The following is a 19,964-nucleotide window of genomic DNA, read 5'->3' on the forward strand; positions in this document are numbered from 1 at the left end:
GAACACCCAGTCTCAATATCGCTCATACAGTACACTAGAAAACTTTAAAATAATAAGGTTTTCATCCCATTGTATTCCTCTTCAAAGCAAATATATGTGGAAGACAGGGAATAGAATCTGGACTGTACAAACATTCACTGACTTCAATGACTGATTTATATTAGCCTTAATGCAGGAAATCATGTGTCCAGCTGACATTCTACCAATGTCCTTAGGGGATCAGAATACTGAGCTGGCAGTTCAAGATTTAGTGAAGGTTCATATTGTTGCAGTTTCTTTCAAACAGTTAACAGCAACCATTTTAGGAAAATTCCTCTTTGCTCAGTAGTCACTGCTTAAAGTCTTATCAGAAAACTGAGCAAAGGGCACACATGAAGATAATTGTTAGGAAATTCAGAGGGACACCTCAAAGAAGCTCTGAACACAAGACATATCACTGTTCCCTTTCACTCTTACATCAAAACCACATAAAGCAACAATTATAGGGAAACCATGATAAAAAGAAAATGAAGAGAACTTGAACTTTTCTGTGAAGCATCCCACACAGGATATTTACTCAGCCAGTTGATTACTATGGAGAGAGAATTCCAGACATGTAGGTCTTAACTAGGAAAGCCTTTCCTTGCCTTACATACCCACACATATCCACTTTGTGTTACTCTTAAGAAAGTGTCAGGATAAAAAATAAGAATCATGGGTGAAATATTTGACATGAAGATAGCCTCCTTGGCCTATGCAGGCATCTTGATGGACTGTCCTGAGAGTAAATGTGCACCATGCAATTTTCCTTGAATAGAAGGAAATGCCAGTAATTTACACGGTGATCTAGTTACCACTGAATTTTGCTGCCTCTGATAAATGGAGATGTGTCTACAACACTGACCCTCTTGGACAGGTTTACTTGTAAAGTTTTTGACATTAGGTATATGACTGTACAATAGGAACTATTAAGAATTCAATATTTACCTAGCAGATCCTATCAGATATACTTCCCTTATTTCTTATTCTAAACATTGGGAACTACTAAAGTAGTGGCATATAAAAATACATCTTGATATCCATTTCCTACATGTATCAGTTTTGACTATGACTCTAAGGTGCTCTGTGCAGATACTCTATGCCTGTCATATCAGGCTTTCTCCGTTGTGTTCCATATAGATAGTCCCTTTGAACACACAAAAAGTAATTAACATAATAAAATAATAATTAACACATAACTAAAAATACTAAATAATTATAATGACTATAATAATAAGAGAAAAGAAAGTATCTTCGTGGTACTTGAAGCTGATAAAATCTGTGTTCAAAACATTGAGAAGTTGTGAGGTATTCAGTTGTGCAAAGAAATACAACTGCAACATGGGCTGCATCAAAAGAAGCATGGTCAGCAGGTCAAGGGAGGCGATTCTGCCCCCTTACTCTGTACTGGTGAGACTTCACCTGGAGTACCATGTCCAGATGTGAAGTCCTTGGTACAGGAACAGTGTGAACCTGTTGGAGTGTATCCAGAGGAGGGACACAAAACTGACTAAAGAGATGGAACATTTCCCCTATGAGGACAGGCTGAGAGAACTGGAGCTGGAGAAGAGACCTGATAGCAGACTTTCAATATCTGAAGGGGGACTATAAGAAGGAAAAGAACAAACTCCTTAACAGGGCCTGTTGTAATAGGACAAGACTAAATGGTTTCCATATAAAGGAGAGGAGATTTAGATTTGGGAATGGTTTTAAATTGAGACAGGGGAGGTTTAGGTTAGATATTAGGAGGGAGTTTTTCACAAAGAGGATGGAACACACTGGAACAGGTTGCCCAAGGAGGCTGTGGATGCCCCATCCCTGGAGGCATTCAAGGTCAGGATGGATGTGGCTCTGGGCAGTCCGGTCTGGTGGTTGATGACGCTGCACATAGCAGGGGGTTTGAAACTAGATGATTACTGTGGTCCTTTTCAACCCTGGTCATTCTATGTTTCCATGATTCTACGATTCTATCAGAAATTTTTTACAACAGTGGCAAGAAGGCACTGAAACAGATTGCCCAGAGAGGCGGTGGATGCCCCAACCCTGGAGTCATTCAAGGTCAGATTGGATGGGTCTCTGAGCAACCTTGTTTAGCTGTGGATGTCCATTTTCATTTCAAGGGAGTTGGACTTGATTACCTTCAAAGGTCCCCTCCATCTCAAACAATTCTCTGATTCTATGCTTTGTTGCTCCATACTGAACATAAGTGTCTTGTGCACATAATGGTCTATTATTTTTGGGGTAAGATGCTAATATTTCTAGCAAATGTTCAAGTAATATGACTTTCAAGTGAATAAAGAGATGATATTTGCACTTCATCGTAAGTCAGGAAGGATGACTCCACTTCCTGATTGCTAAATTTACTGTAAATCTCAAAAACTGACTTTGAAAAAGAAGTTCCAGAAGCCTAGGCCTTCCCGAAAATTTATCACAATGGAAAAACAAAGTAGTTTACCCTTCTTCCATGCCTACACCACAAAGGAAAATAATATTTTACCTTCTGATCACAGGACTCTACCAGCTGCTCCTGCTACTTTATTGTTCAGGCCTGGTTAGGTTTCCTTGCTCTTTCTCATTTTTTCTCTCAGGGAAAATTCATCACTTAAAAAATAAACCAACCCCACAAAAAAACCTTTTACTGATTTTCAGAGAACACACATGCTTAGACTAACAGCAAATTTAGACCATGATTATATTTCAAAAAGCTGAAGAAAAACCCTTTGCAGATGCCAAGCTCAACCAAGACTACTCTGTTCCACCAGCACTCTGGTTATGCACCTTAGACAATTATTTTTCTATTACTATTGCAAGTTATGGAGATGCTGGTTATGTAGCATGCATCCACTGGAAACAAAGAGATGATAATCTCCCAGACTTGCAAGCATGGATAGCATTACAAAGTGTTTTTAATTGGGAAGGGTAAAAAAAACAACTTGAGTATGTATCAAAAAGAAAAAAAACACACTTCCTTATTTTGAAAATAACCAATCTAAAATACATGCTTTGTTTTTTCAGCTTAAATATGCCAAAACACTGAAAAGTCAGTCTTTGGGAACTGCTGGTTGTAGCCAATGTGGGGCAGAAAGTAAAGTACCATATTCAGAAATGTAATCTGTCAACAAGATTTCTGTAATTATATATATCTTGTCATAGACATATTAATCCAGACTGTCCCCAGTTACAAGGGTAAAGCTAGTGAAATCCACCCATCAGTTCTGGCTAAATGAACAACTAATTACAGGCCTATGTTGTTGAGTGACAGATCTGCAAAAGAAGTTTTTGTTAAAAAAAACTAGGGGAGAAATAAGTACCCCACAGAGAAAGCATTCGCTTTACCTGCAAGATGTTGACTTAGTATTTCAGTGCTGAACATTAATGGGACACGTAGATAACTACCATAAGTGAAGAAATTGACCTGCTAGGATCTAAAAGCATTTATTTGTTTATGTATTTTTTACTGATTGTACAAAATTTGCAGTTTGTTTTGGAGGAGCCCAATTATGACCACATCATGACAGTTACATCACTGCTTAGGAAAAGACAGGAGAATATAGCTGTATTGCATCTTGAAAGCTACTGGTACAGAATCTAAGCTTGTCATCACAGTAGCAACAGTCATCTATATTTTAATCCCTGTCTGTCTGTTTTCTCCCTAAAGAATGTAGGTAAGCAACAACATAAGGACTTCCTGTGTTTTAAAATTAGTATTTGCACAGTCTCATGGAAATGTAATGATGGGTTTTTGCTTCTGGTAATTGTGGGTTATGCTATCACAGCAGTTTTGCAAGGGAGGAAGGAGGTGGGGGGTAAATGGGGAGGATGTGGCTACCCCATTAAAAAAGAAAGCAGTGGGAAGTTGTCCACTTGATTGAGACTGCTTCCCAGAAGCTGTGACAAACTACTGAGATCCACTGTAGATCTACACTGAGTCTATTTCCCTCACAGAATTGGCAGGTATGCCATACCTTCGCCTTCTCCCCCCAATGAATTTTACTGCCGTGACATCCTGACAACTTGTCATTTAAAAACAGAAATAAAAAGCAAGTACAGATTTAGACTGTAGGTATAATGCCCCACTAGAAATGGAAAGGTGTGACTACTACTTCAGTAGGATGGCTAGACTCCCTAGATAATCATCAGAGTGAAGTATGAGTATCAGTCAGAAAGATGACTCAGTCCTTCTCAGCCATATCTTGGAAACACCTATCCATTTCCACTGCCTATGGAGAAGGGTGGAAAATCTTCCATCTTCAGAAAGGCCTCTCAGTTCAGTGGAAGGAAGCTGATGTACCACATTGACAGAACAACCAGGAATTCTCCAGACTCTCTTCTCAATCACTTTTAAACATGTATGCCAGTGATATATAAGAAATTTTGGTACACATGCTTCCTGGAACAGTATTGGTTCAAAAAACACCTTAACGATGAAGTTTTCTGACCAGATTATCTGAAGGTTTCTGAAAGAGCTAAGGGCTCAATTTTCAGACTCCTACTACTATATTATCAAGGAATTTTGTTGGCTAGGTATTTCCTGACACTGAAAAAAATAAAATGAAGTTAAAACATACAAAACCACCCAAAATCTGTTATTTAACATTAACTGCATCAATGCGATGTTATTTTGTCAAGGGTTTATTGGGTTTGCAATATTACAGAGTCTTTGTTGGCAGTCTACATGACATCCGGATTTCACAACTGTAAAATGGCACAACTGATTTTACCTGCTCATAAAAGCACAACACAATTCATCAATTCAGTTGTTGATGATAATTAATATAAGCTACTTTTCAGATATCTAAAGAAAATGAACTAATTATCCTGCCCAAGTACCATAACTTGCACAGAAAAAGATGGAACTACTATGTTTTTATTTTAATTTGCTGAGATATAAATAACCTACACTGTAATCCTTACAATGCTTTGTAAGCAATACAATTGTTCTTGCAATTGCTGTCACACGTTTGCTGTCTTTTACACTGCTGTTGACTTTTTCAGTGAACCCTGTCCCCAGTATCTAGGTATCTAGGGTAGAAAGTGAAAAAAACACCCTGCTTCTATTGTGAGAATTTTCCTATACACTTTATTTGCTTCATTTCTTACGATGTCAGGATCCTTGTCTGTAGGAGGATAGCTCAAAATGTTGTGAATATGCAGGTGTTTGTCTTGAACAAGTTTGGCAGTTATGAAATAAATGGTCTGTGTGTTGTTTTTGTTAGAGATGGTATCAAGTAGGTAGACGAATCCCTATTCACAGATTATGAGATAAGATCTAGGGCATGTTTCACCAATTGTTTTGAAGAACAGTTTTTGTCCATACCATCACAAATGATATATATAGCAGCAATGCTCAGTCTTGTGGTAATCACAGTTCAAGCACAGTTCATAGGTTTCTTTGCGTGCATGGCATCACTGCAAGGGTGAGAGACATCTTCAAATGAAGACAGATGACAGACCCCTGAAATGTGCCAGAATGGTCAAAATTTCCAAAAGCTTTTAATCATTTATATTGTTGGCCACAACCAGGGAAGCAAAATCCAATATAACCTTCATATTTATTTTCCAGAAGTCTGTTTTCATGCGTACATGATATTCAGCAAGTGATGTTTTTTTCTGAGCACTTTTCACTGTTGGCAGGTTGTCATCGTGGGGATGAATAGTAAAACAAAAAGTAACTAATTAACTTTGACAGCACATTTATTTGATAAAGTATCATCTTGCAAAGCTCAGAATCAGTTACAGACACCTGCTGCCAGACTGAAGAAAAGGAATCATCGTTAATCTGCTTAACTGCAGGGCTTGTCTAACTCCCAGATGCCTTCTGATGCAGGCTCGTGGGATTCCAGCAGCTTTATCCCTGTGAACAAAGCAGGCAGACAACAAATCTCTGTTTTCTTCTTGGATAAAACAGAAAACCAGCATACAGATTTGTAAGAACTGTTTCTGCTGAGAGTGTGGAAGTGTAAAGAGGATAGATTAATAGGCATCTGTAAAAGATTAAAAATAAGCATTGCATATAAATCTCTATCAATTAATTCTCATGAAACATATCCAGTGACTAGCCAATCTCAGATAATTTAACTTTGATAAATCTGTGTCAGGGGGATACTCCTTTGTTAGAGCCTTTCCTGGAGGGTTGGCTCCCTGGGCTCAGGGCCAGAGCAGCTGTATGCTGTCTCCTTCGTCCTGTGTCTGGGGATACTGGTGAGGTCGACCTCTGCCCACGCGGCCACATTCAAGCTTAGCCTCTGTCCTGCGGCGTCCACCTGAGCTACAGCTTCTGCCATGTTGTAGGCCATGACCCATCTGTACCTGGCCATAGCCCCACTCAGATGGGCCCAGCCTCAAGCCCAAGTCATGGCCTGGACTCAGCCCAGCTGCAGGGGCAGGGACGTGCCCATTGCCGGAGGCTGGGGCTGCCCTGGTGCCCCCAGTGCCTTGCTCCTGGTGAGGACAGGCAGGCAGGACCCATCACTACCCGTCCCACCAGGGGAGCCCTTTGGTGCCCTGATACCCAATGGAAAGAAATCAACATTCATAATTTTCTAATGCTAATGAACACATTACATTTTACTCTGCAAATGCATATTAATATTTTCACTTATTCTGCAATGTGAAGCAAATAAATGACTCTCTATGGAAGCTACGGAAGCTATGTTGCAGCAGATTTTTACTGAGTGAGAATAAGGTGCCTGCATGCAGAGACAGAGAAGAAACAGGGCTCAGCAGCCCAAGCAGATGCTGTGCATTGACCAGCCAGTGTCATCAGCAACAGCCCAGGAACCATTTAATACTATGTGGTTACAGAGCAAGTCTCCAAATTATCATTATGTGTAATAGTGCTTAAGCAATTTTCAGTCAGAAGCCTGAATGGCTGCACATAATAAACAAACTAAGCTTATTTCTTTTTAGATTCCTCAATTATCTTTTCCTAAGTGGGAAACCTCTTAGAGATGTTTTAGAAATCAACAGCAAAAAAGTAGTTGCAAACCTCAGTTTTACCAATTGTCTATTAACCTATCACTTTTGGAGGCAACTTTTGTAACCATGAAGGATCCAGAAACTGGAGAGGACCCTCTCTTGGAGAGCACCTTAGTTCCTATCCACTGGACACCACTACCTTTAGACAAAAGGCATTGCCTGCTTTACCTCAACAGCTGGCCAAAAAATGCAATGCAAAAATGTGTTTTGCAAAAAAAATGCAGCAAACATGACAGTAGTGACAAAAACATTTAATCTATACTAACACTGAAGTCCCAGAGGCACCAGGAGGAATCCAGTTCAATACATGTGTCACAATCAATATAAAATATCTGTGGTGTTTTTTTTTTCCAATCCTGTTCTCCAAATATGTCTAAATGTGCACGAAGAATAACAAAATGTTAGGAAGAAATATCAAGATTCATTCAATTATTTGTTAGAACTGTCAGACCTACTATAAAATGTACAAAAAAATTCAGTGGGATTTCACATGGAGCTTTAACAATGATTCTTTCATGAAATCTGGTGTCCCTGGCTGACCTGACCATTTCTGCACTGACATTCGGCAGAAGAGGAAATCCCATTAGATGTAGTGGTTTAGTACATGTTAGTATCTTTGTATTTAAAACAAAACCAAAAATTTACAGTCAGTTAATGGAGAACTGAGTATCAGCTTGATTCACTCTTGAAAATATTCCTTTTTTAAGTAAGTAAGTAAGTAAGTAAGCAAGTAAATAAATAAATAAATAAATAGATGAAATCCCACTTGATAGAATGAAAGAATAAATATCAGTTTCTGAAGAATGACTTTGGTTGGTAAGGGGGACTGGACTTTCAAAAGTAAAAGTAAAAACTCAGACTCTTCTCAACTCTATCTCTCCAGGGCAATAATACACCAACATCTCCAATGACCTAAGTGATAATGTGAACACGAGGATTTCAGGATTAATCATTTAAAAACTTATTATCTATCCTCAGAAGGCAAATTCTGAAATAAAGTAGCAAGTCTGTCTCAGAATTACCTATGTCACACAAATACCAAGGCTTCATAATTTCCTCACAATAAGCAGTCTTTTCTGAATCACATCTCAGCAGCCAGAGTCCAAAAATAGATTCTGGACATCTGACCACTATGAGCAACAGATCAGCCCCAGATTTAACATTGCAAATAACTGCTTCTCATCAATCTAGCACAAAGCTACCAGAGGAATATTTCTGTCATGTTAGGGTTATCAAACGCAGTAAGGATCTGCTGTTTCACAGCGTGGAGCATGTCCTTGGCCAGTTTAGTTCCTATTTTCATGCTTAGGAGAAATGCTGAAAGCCTGGAAAATCTATGTTAAACTGCTACAGGAGGAACACTCACTCTGTTCACCCTGACTCCCATTGATGATGCCATAGAACTGATCAGCAGCAGGGCCCTAACAGCACAGAGCAGTCTAAAAGAAATGCATCTTCTTCACCCAGTCATCTTAATTAATACACACAAGGAAGTGATTGTAGCATGATAACTATTAAGTGAATAATTAAAATGTTGCGTACGGATAAAAAAGGATTTTTCTATGCTAAAATATATAAAATCGGTACAGAAACAAAGATACCCCCCAGTGGAAACAAGCAGCCATTGCCAGCCTGTTGGTGACAGGTCTTAATTTGTCACAGTCTTACTAACAGCACTTGCTCTCATGCAACAAAGGCAATTACTTTGTGCAGAAGTTAATCACTTTACATTCTGGAGCTATATAAATAATTAAGATTCAACTAAACTTGTCAAAGTACATAACACAGTACTCCAAAACATTAAAGGCTGTGCTTTATTCACATAGTTTCAGTTCAGTGCACATAACAGAGCCTTGTCACTTTACCCAATGGATATGTGAGCCCCCAGAGCTGTAAGATCACATGACAAGGATTGGGGATGGCAAATTAACTCACTGCCTTTGTAACATCTTTCACTACCAAAGCTCAAAGTTAAAAGAATTTGCCTAGAGAGTTGGCGTGCTGTGAATCAAACAATACTTAAACGTAACAGGGAGATTAATCTTCAGGCAAATGGTATTGATCCTTACACTGTATTCCCAGAGATTCATCTGAGCCAATCAATGACCGTGGTTTCTTTTTGTATGTGCTTTTGTATATCATAATAGGCCTTAGTGAAATGTCTACATTTGTCTACATTAGTAAGTCTTATGAATCCATTCTGCTTTTATAGAAATATAACTTGAAAGTTAATAATTTGATATAAAATATCTGATAAAAATAAAGACTTTTTTTTGTTATTCTATTTTATAGACCAATATGCAGGCTGAAGGCATAGTTGTTGCAGGTCACAGTGAGCATGAATAAGTGTTTCCTAAACATATAAGGCAGTCTCCCACTCTGCCAGTCCATCCATTTGTCCTTGCCTGACACTTTTTAAATCATATGATCATCTTCAACTAATTTTTAACAGAGGAATAAAAATCAGAAAACCTTTCAAGTTCTCTAAGGATTAGCAGCTAGGCCTTTGGGGAACATAAGAGCATCTGATAAACCAAATTGTATCTTATATTGAATAGCTTTCTGTTTGCAAGAAAACCAACTGGGAAAAAATTAACTTGGAAAAAACTGAAAAAAAATAACAGCATACTTCAGAGCAGACTGGCAAAGGACCTGACCTAGCCTGCCTTCTTCCACACTTAGTAGCTAGAAAGATATTTCCCATCCTGGTGGACCAGTGTGATGAAGAATTAGACTCTTCAGATTTCAGCTAGAAGGGGGGTAACCCTGTTACCTTTGATGAATGTTTGGTTTTGACAACTCCAATATCTGCTCAGTCAGAGTGGTACAGTTCAGCACAATTCAATCACTAAAGTGCTGTTCTTGGTGCCCAAGTTGTCTGCTACTACTGGTTCATTAGCCATTCCTGCTAACTACATCACTACTGGCTGTTGCTTACAGCAACAACCATAGTGCCATGCAGCTGTTTCATGGAGAGTCTGATAGAAGGTATCAGCCTCACATGATCCACATTTAAAATATGGAATCTTTTTCTGTCCTTCAACTAACAAGGATAAAGACCTTTCCATGGCCACTCACAACAAAATTCTACCAGTTCAAGAAATTCACATCTTTTTCCCTCTGCAGGGCTGATCTTAATCAGCAAACTCTCAAGTCATAGAATCACAGAATCACAGAATGACTTGAGCTGGGAGGGACCTCAAGGATCATCAAGCTCCAACCCCCCTGCTGCAGGCCGGGCTGCCAACTTACATATCTAGTACTAAACCAGGTTGCTCAGAGCCCCATCCAACCTGGCCTTTAACATCTCCAGTGAACACCTCCAAGTCATTACCCATCACCAAAATGAGCCTCCCTCACTGCAGATTTTTTCCAATGGCTTTGAACAGTGTCCTTCTTTTGGCTAGGATGAAGTTAATTTTCTTCTTAATGGTTATGCTTTTTGCATTTAGATTGAGAATAATGTTGATAACACAACCATGCTTTGTTTGTTGCTGAGCAGTGCATACGCTAAGGATGCGAATCTCCAAGAGAATCATAGGCTCATACACTCATGTCCATCAGGACCCCCAAGTTCTTTGCAGGGCTGCTCTCACTGAGTTCTTCTCCCATCTTGCACTCATATCTGGGATTGCCTTAACCTAAGTCCAACACCTTGCATTTGACCTTGTTAAACCTCATTAGACTCTCCTGTACCCCCTTTTTGAGCATGCCTAGGTCCCTCTGGATGGCATTCTTTCCTTCTATCATGTCAACTGCACCACTTTGCTTGGTGTCATCAGCGAAGTTGTTGAGGGTCCCAATGTGTATGTCATTGATAAGAAAGCTGGGGGAATCTAAGAGAATCCAGCAGAACCTAAGGTACTTTGTACCCACATGCAAACGATGAGCAACACTTGGCCTAGTCTTCCCTGTCCCTCCATAATGCTGCTTTTAAACTACAGAAAAGAATGACAGCCAAACATGCTGAGAGAAGGGATAATGCCAGTAGCTGTGTTATTAAGCATAGTTATATCTACATGTTTTTAACAAGCTTACAGGGCCTCTCGTACTGGATTTGAAAGAAAGTGCAATAAGTACTGGAAATTTTTAAAATCTCAAATTTATTTTTATTTTGAAATGCATTTGATCAAAATTACAGAATTTATCAGGGACATCTTCTGCTGAAATCTGTCAACTACTAGACAGTGCCAGTAACGAGTGGTTATGCAAACTGAATTCTCTTTCATCAGTCATCACAGCTTCCTTTTACAGAGGACCTGACCATCCTGACTCTTTTGCGAATCTACAAATAGCATACTAAAGAGGAATTTTTATATTAGCTGAAGTTGAATTGCTTTTGGATTTTTATCATTTACACATTCACCTTTATCTACAACTACATTTGTTTGAATAGGACATATTGATTTGTCTCCCTGATCAGAGAAAAAAAACTGAACAGACATCGTTTAACTACTCAGCATCTACCCTCCCTTTATTTGAGGAGGAGGTGAACACCCTGCAAGGACAGAAGAGAGATGGCCAAGGGTCAATCCATTTTTCAGTAGTAAGCATTTTGAAAAGTAATATAAGATACTAAGTAGACTGTGAGAGCAGCTTGCATTCTTCTATCAGTGACATATACTTCTATTTTATTTTCTCAAAGAATCCAAAATAACCAGGCTTTGGAGGAGACACTTCAAGTCTTCAGATGAAACTGGCTTTTGTTGTTTTTTTTTTCCCTTTTATTTCTTTGTGGGAGAAGCAAATGATGCAAATAGATAAAAATCTATAAATGAAAAATAAACTTCTGAGACCTTGCATAAGAACATCATCCACACACAAATAGCTGACTATACTTAGTTTCAAAGTTCTTTTCTCTAAATACTTCTACACTAATCGGTTGGAGTGAACATCCTGTCTGTGAGCAAATTCTTCTTTTTCTTTTTTTTTTTTTCCATTTAGATTCAGCAAAAATATCCTACATCAGAATACATCAGAACAGCATCAGTTACAGATAAGTTCTCTGACTAAATCTACACAAGCCATTAGTTACACCACATTGTGCTCATCTGTAAAAAAAAAGGGGCTCTATTGACACTGCTATTTCTGCTATTGCAGCACATATCACATGAGGACAGCCCCACGTTTGTGGAACATTTTGCGTCTGGCAGAAAGGCAATGAAAGAGCTGATAAGTGTTTTTGTATAGTTTCTTAAATCAGCTACTTTGGCATTTTAACATTTTTACACATCCTCTTTAACAACATCCATATCTTAAAAGCAGAAAGTGCTCATTCAAAAAAGGAATTTATTTAAAACTCTCAGAGGGTAAAAGGAAAGTGAGAACAAAATAACATTTCTCTAAAATAAACATGTTTTATCAAATATCAGATAACCAGAGAGCAGTAATGTCTAAGATGCCAAAGAGCAGCACTGTATATTTTGAAGATAAAAGTTACTGTTATTTTTAATTCCTAGAGTACTTTGGGAATACTGTCTCTAAGCATGCACACACTATAACATTTTAAGTCACAGAAAAACTAATAAATAATGCTTATGCTTTTGCACATTGCTATCTGTTCACAGATATATTAGATTATTCATTGTTTTACTACACTTACTGTACAGAGGCTATTTTTATGATTGCTGCAATAATACAAAATCTGTACTTGGCATGGTGCCTATTTAGGATAAAATGACCTCCTCCTGCAGAAACTGAGGAGCATGATTTATTACAATCTCATAAGTGCACATTTCTGAAACATTTAAGTATATTCTCAACAATTAATCTCGTTACTGAGCTCAACATCATAAAAGAACGTGGAACAGAAGAGTCTGGAACAGAAATTCAACACCTTCTCCTACAAGTTTTAGCTGAAGGTGTTCAACTACGCCTGTAATTTCCATAGACAGCTGAAGTATAATATTGATTTTCACTTTAAAGATATATGCAGTCCTAAAGATTGACCTTTGCAACTCTTACTATAGTGGTAAGGTTATGTGCTTACTGTATAGTAAAACAACCAATGTTACATGTAGATGCTTTAGAGAAAAGTAAATAGCTTGAAAAAGAACCTAATGCTTGGACCAAAGATCCCAAATACACATAAAAGTGATTCTGAATTCCTGGTGAATCAAAGATAATTAAATGCACAAATACGTTTTAAATTATTAACTAGAAATAACTTCCAGAAAAATATTTTTCAAATCATTATTTACATTTCTTTCAAGACATTTGAATGCACCAACCATAATCATTAAATAAACTGTATGATGTAAAATCCAAATGTCTTCATCTATTAAAAATAAAATTCAATTTCACAATTTCAGATAAGCATAAGACCCCATTCACCTCTCTGTAGCACATCCACACTCCTAAGTAACTATAGAAATTACTGGAGAGAAACTCTGCACACAACAACAACAAAAGCTCTCTGTTTAAAGGCTTAAATTCCCCTATGATGAGAAAACGCAACATTTGTATATGTTTGCTTTGATTATTAGAAAGCTAAAGAGGAGATCTCTCTCCTTCTTCCCTCACTCTGATCCTAAAACAATGCCAGAGCCTCAGGCACGATGTAAGGACAATGCAGTCCTTTCTGTAGTGTACAAGGTTCATAAGCACTGAAGTCCCTAAGGAATGCAGATGCCACTCTACATACACTTAAAGAGAAATCTTTAATTCAGGCAGAGCCTGGTCCAGACAGCTTCCTGCAAGGCTGTATTAGCATTTATGCAATTCCAGTGCTGAGAAAGAAGACACTGGGATTAATTTTCTAAGACATGGCACAGCATTGCCCTAGTGGTGCTGCAGCTGGGCATGAGTCCCTGCTGACAGCCTCCAGCTTAACACCAGCTGCTCCTACCAGTTCCCTCATTTTGGAAATGCTGCAGAGTCATGTGCCTGGTGTCATTTTAGAAGAAGATACAGTTTTGGACTCAGAACACAACCCCAAATAAAAATAAGTTTTTTTTTTTAACTCCAGATCACACATCATACATGCAGCTGGGATTACCCTAGGTTGCAAGCCTCAGGGAACTGTGGAACACACGCCAGAGTGTAGAGAAGGTGTGCAGAACAAAAATTCCTTGATGTCCTGTGGTAGAAGGCACTTTCTGTGCTGGTCTCCTGCTGCAGGTGATGCAGGACAGCATTGTGATACTTACCTGCAAAATGAGTTAGGCACTTCTGACTGACCCAGATCTCCTGTGCCACTGAAAATTGCTATTCTTTTTATCTTGGTCTGCAAAGTATTAATAGGAAGATTCTCCCACATCATGAGCTGGGAAACATCTGCCTGGAGCTCCCAGTGCACTTACGTCAGCCAAGAAAGAAAGACATGGGCTTCCTGCAGGGCCATCATCTTTATCATCTAACTTGACAAGCCAGCTGAGGCCAGGCAGACTGGCCTTAGGGAGGGGACATAGGACAACAGGAAAGATAATTTTTATTCTTCACACTGAGCTTGTAGTTAATTAGAATTTGATTAGTTGGACATTTGTCTGCCTGGCAACCCTAATTCCTTTGGCTTTTTTCTGATCTTTTCTTTCAGCTCTATCTTTTTATGCAATAGAATGTTATATATACAGCCTTTACTCACAGCATTTCTGTATTCTTTCTGGTTATGAACTGCAATAGCCTAGAAGGTACAGCCAGGCACGCTGCCCAAGAACATGGTTCCCATAAGACAAGGTGAGCTCTACTAACCCCATGAGATGAAGCCTCTTCAGAAGAACGAGATCACAGTAACTGCAGTTATATAGACCTAGTTCGCATGTAAGAAGAAAAGGTTTTGTGTATATGTGTTTCCTTGGCCCTGCAGGAAAAGAAGAGGCCAGGCATATTTCTTTCCATTCTGCAGAACTGGAGTTTGAGGAAAGAAAGGCTGCACTGTTCTTCAGCCAGGTCATGGAGATTCCTTAAAATCAGTCTTTGGGCCTGGCCAGTCCACTAAAAAAGTAAGTGAGTAGATGATTTTCACGTTTATTGCTCAATATTAAATATGAATCTGAATATAACCTTAAAGATTCTGTAAATAAATATAAATTCTGAGAATTTACACAGTCATAGTTTGACAACCTGTTGAAATTAAAATCTTATTAACTACTGTTGAAGAAAGAGCTTGAAATATGCACCAGATTCCATTAAAAATTAAACTTCTGACTGCAAGCAGACGTTGCAAGGTGAAGAATAACTGAGGATAGAAGCAGAAGATGACCATAGGGATATCCTTCCAAATTCTCAGATAACGGGCAGTAAAGGACAGTTGCCATCTACTCTCTTCCGGCCCAAGGCCATTCAGAGATCAGAATCATTGGCCATTCTGTAGGCTGGGACACCAACTTTGTCTCTCCTTCATGGAGCAGTGGGCTCACAAATTTTGTTAACCACCAGTTTGAATTTCTTCTGTGTTGAATGCTTCTCAATCACTGGACTGTACAGGGGGAAAAAAAATCTAGGTAGAATATAAGGTTTGGAAGAGAGCAAGTGACTCCAAAAAGCATAGGTGACAGCTAAATAGCCAACTGGAGATGAGAAGATGAAGACCAGAAATTAAAAAACACAAGCCTTTTCTTTTTCTTATAGCTGGTTAGCTTCGTATCAATGAAGAAATAGGGACATTTTTCTGAAGCAAGATGTATTACAGGGTCCTCTCAGGATTCCCATCTTGTAGTCTGAGGTGATGAACCTGCCTTAAACTCAGGAAAGGACTGTGAATTTTTAGGCATGTTAAAGCTCATGCACTGACCTGCACATTGCATTTCTGGCAGCATGAGTAAAGCTAAAGTGCATTGTCCTCATACAATCTGCTACGGAGACAACTCCAGACTTTGACCCTGTTATATAAACAGAAGTTAAAGGCACATATTACTAAAGGCACATATTGCTACCAGGCACAAGGAAATTTTCTAATGATACGTTTCATCATTCATATTACAATCTTCTGCAGAGGGTTATAGTACACAACATAATATACATTACAGGATCATATATGATCCATATGGACTTCCATCTCCATAGACTGCCCTGCTTCAAGATATTCCTGCTAGATTATTCTTCTATCAAAAGTAGAGATATTGTGTCTAATTATTTCCTGCTGTCCTCTCTGTGTCTTATTATTCCATTAGACAAACAGACAGTGTTTGGTATATGAGTAAGTAATGTAGTGTAACAGAAAACATGCTAGAAAGGAAACGATTAGTAATCACTGCTTTTTGCCCAAGACAGCTAAAATGACCTATTTCCTCAGCTCATCAGCTGAGCAAACTACTGAGTTCAAGATGTAAGAAACTGTTCTTGTTCTTAGGTTCCAAATACAATTTTGTTTCTGTAATGAATCCAAGGGTTTATGTTTTATGACCGTAAATATGATCTGGACTGGAAAAGAAGCACACAAGAACCACATTCATTCCATAAACAGAAGAGATGAATGAGAAGACAGACAGACAAACCTAAAAAATAGCCCAACTGTTTATTGAAAATGTTTAATACTTTTAATATCTAGAACTCAGAAAGAATCAGTTTTGTGAACATTTTCCCAGGACACCTCAGTACAGGTTATGAGCTAAATGGACACCATTATTAAACTATTTTATTTCTTTAGGCAGTAGGAAGATAAAAAGTTAAGCAGAGCTCTCAAGTGACCTAATCAGATAAAAACTAATAGCAGATTTAAGGGATCTGATCCACTATCTACTGGTGCGAAGAAGTATCAACTACCTTATGAACACAAAATAAATTCCCAAATGGACCTACTTCAGTCACACTCCATTAAAGTGCTCAGGTGTCTCAGAATTTCCAGCCCTGAGCATAATTTTGTGACAAAATAACTAATCACTATGGATGCTTTATAATTAGTACTGTGAGGCACGTGTGCAATGCTGAAATGTTTTGACTTAGGAAGTTTTAATTTTGTGGTGGTTTGTTTTTGCTGGACATGAGAAGAGGCAGTTCTCAAACATCAGCTCACCTGAAAACTCCAGATGGCGAGTTAAAATCACGCATTTACAAGCAGTTTGGAGGCTTCTCTGCCACTTCTTTTCTGATTTAGGGAAAGCACTAAAGGTATCTTTCCCCTAAAAAAAATCCCTCTGAACCAAAATAAAACAGTAACTTTAACTAGAAAATATGTAAAAGTAGTGAGTTCTGAACAATGTTATTCTGCAGTTTCAGTTTTAAGTTTTTCTCAGACCTATGACAATGAGGAATATGACCTCACAGTAAAACCTAGAACTATCAGAAATAGGAATTGTATTCCTGATATTCCTGATAGGAATACATTACTGGCGATACAGTCATCTAAAAACAAATGCAATCTCAGGAGAGAGAATCAAATATTGATTTAATGCTTTGATACATCTACTCTTGTCTTCAAAAGCCATGAGACTTCCTTCAAAGAAAGGGCCCTACTATACGGGTCATCTGTAGCCTGGCACATAAGCATAAACACAGGCTGTGTCTAACCTGGCAGGCAGTTCAGTTCAGCTGACATGAGCAAGTAAAGAAAGGCAGCTAGCACTAGAAACCTTACCTCCACCTTGGAGTTTCTACTTCAGCCTAACTTCAGTCAAGTTGGTTGGACTCAATGTTCCCCATCATGCCTTTGGTTCAAAGTGGTCCTATGGACCAGCCACTGATTCAAAGCCTCATGATCTCCCGCAAGAACTGGAGGTGGTTAGATAGTACCTACTTAGAGCAGAGGTTAGATGGTACCTACCTAGAGCAGAGCTTACAGTTTACTTTCTTTGGAAAACAAACGAGTTTGTACTTTTCCCCACAACCTTGAAAAATGATCACAAAACATTCACATGGGTGTAGTTACAGGTAACACTGGTGCACTGAGCATGATTTATGCTTTAATGATTTACTCTTGTTTATGCTTCAGGAGCAGGCCATACACTCACCAGAGGACAAAGAAGGAGACCTTCTTATCGAATATAATGGTGCTGTTAGTACAAAAACACATACACAATCTCTCAGTTTATTGTCCTCTCCTGCTTCACTGCTAAACAGCCTCATTCCTATGACACCATGCCTGTGGCATGTTAATTGATCCACAGGCGTGTTTGCATCCTCACAAGGATCATAAGCATTTTGAGTTGAATCCTGTGTGCCACAAGGAAGGCCGTGCCCTGTGCCGGCATGAAGGCTATGAGGTGAGACAGCTCCAACCATGGGAGGGACAAAACCTCTAGCAGCAAGCTGGCTTTGCCATGTCAGCTGTCACTCTACCCCATGGCCTCACATCTGCCTGCTCAGACTTTCTGAGCTCCTGTTGACTCTCCAAAACGCATGGAAGGGATCTTTCTAATGTGAATGTTTCATATAAGCTTTTGGCTAGGACATCTGCCCACCACTCCTCTGCTGTGCTTTGCTCCTCTGAGGATCAGACACAGACATCAGCCATTGCTTGACCTCGGCCTTCCTGAGCTCTTTGACAGCCCCTCTTTTTGAACATTGTCTTCTTGAGATGTGAAAGGTGACATAATTGAGCTAAATGCTACCAGAAAACTCAATTGTAATGAGACCGCAAATCTCTCTGTGAGTTTCAAAATGCTGAGAAACTTCCGTAAAATTCTTAGCAGGGCTTTGTGACTTTCCTCCTATCCGCTGAACTGAAAGAGCCTCTCAGTTTTTCAGTGCTGTGGGTCAGAAAGCCATGTGTGCTCTCTGTCTACAAGGACCAGGGCTGGGCCTCAAACATATTCCTTTTGTCCAGAACTCAGGCAGAGACTTTGAAAAAAGCAGAGTATACTGGCATACATTCTCCCTTTATACAAATAAGGGAGATAATGCACTTTATATCAAATGAAAAGCCATGGACTAGATTTCTCCTTGGTTGAGGACTAGCTACAGAACCCACTCAGCTTTTCTCTTGCTGCATGAGTACCACAGAGTAAAAGGATCTGAGGATGTTAGCTAACAGCCAGGTGAACATCAGCCAGCAGTGTGTGCAGGTGGCAAAGAATTACTTGATACTCAAGTACTGTGTTCAGTTTTGGGCCCCTCACTACAAGAAAGACATCAAGGCCCTGGGGCACAGCCAGTGAAGAGCAATGAAACCAGTGGATGATCTGAAGCACAATTCTTAATGGGAGCAGATGAAGGAGCTGGGATTGTTCAGTCTAGAGGAGAATCAGGGGAGACTTTATTGTTCTCTGCAAGTCCCTGAAAGGTTGTGGTGAGGTAGGGGTTGGCCTCTTCTCCCACGTAACAGCAGTAGAATGAGAGGAAATGGCTCCAAGGAAATGCCAGGGTTGGTTCAGGTTGGGTATTAGAAAAAAATTATTCTCAGAAGGAGTGACGAATTGCTGGAATAGGCTACTCAGGGAGGTGTTCAAGAAATTCAGAGATGTGGCACAGGTGGACGTGGTTGAGCAGGCATGGTGGTGGCAGGTTAATGGTTGGACTAGATGGTCTTAGAGGTCTTTTCCAACCTTAATGATTCTGCTTCCATCCCTGCACAGGGCACGAAGCAGCCAGCAGCCCTTCACCGCCACAGTTCTGTTTGCACCCAGTTGCATTAGGAAGGCTGGCATCAAAAACACAAGGCATCATGAGACTGCAGCAGGCCCTGCAGGGAGCTGGGGCTGCCCGGCACTCGCAGCTAGAGGACTAAGGAAACGCCGAGCGAAGCCAGGCTCCCACACAGTACTGCGGTGCTCTCGCTGGGGCCTTCTGCTTGCGGGAACTGAAAGACAACGGAAACCGGCCCGCACCCGACCCAAGGCGCGCCAGCTGCCACGCCGACGCCCACCGCCTCAAGATGGCCCCGGGCGGCGTAGAGCGGGCACAGCGCCCGCGGGCCCCCTCCGCGCCCTGCCGGCTGACAGGTGCCGGGGCCAGAAGCCCCGGCTGAGGCAGCCCGCCCGGCCGGGGGTACCGCGCCGGCGCTCCGGCGTCAGGAGGAGCCGCTCGGTGCCGCTCTTTCTCCCTCCGCCGCCGCCAGGCAGACCGTGTGCGGTGCGTGTGTCAAACCCACGTGT

The sequence above is a fragment of the Lagopus leucura genome, unplaced genomic scaffold (genome assembly GCF_019238085.1).
Source record: "Lagopus leucura isolate 7727_CA_CO unplaced genomic scaffold, USGS_WTPT01 Super-Scaffold_100002, whole genome shotgun sequence".
In the NCBI taxonomy this organism is placed as follows: Eukaryota; Metazoa; Chordata; class Aves; order Galliformes; family Phasianidae; genus Lagopus; species Lagopus leucura.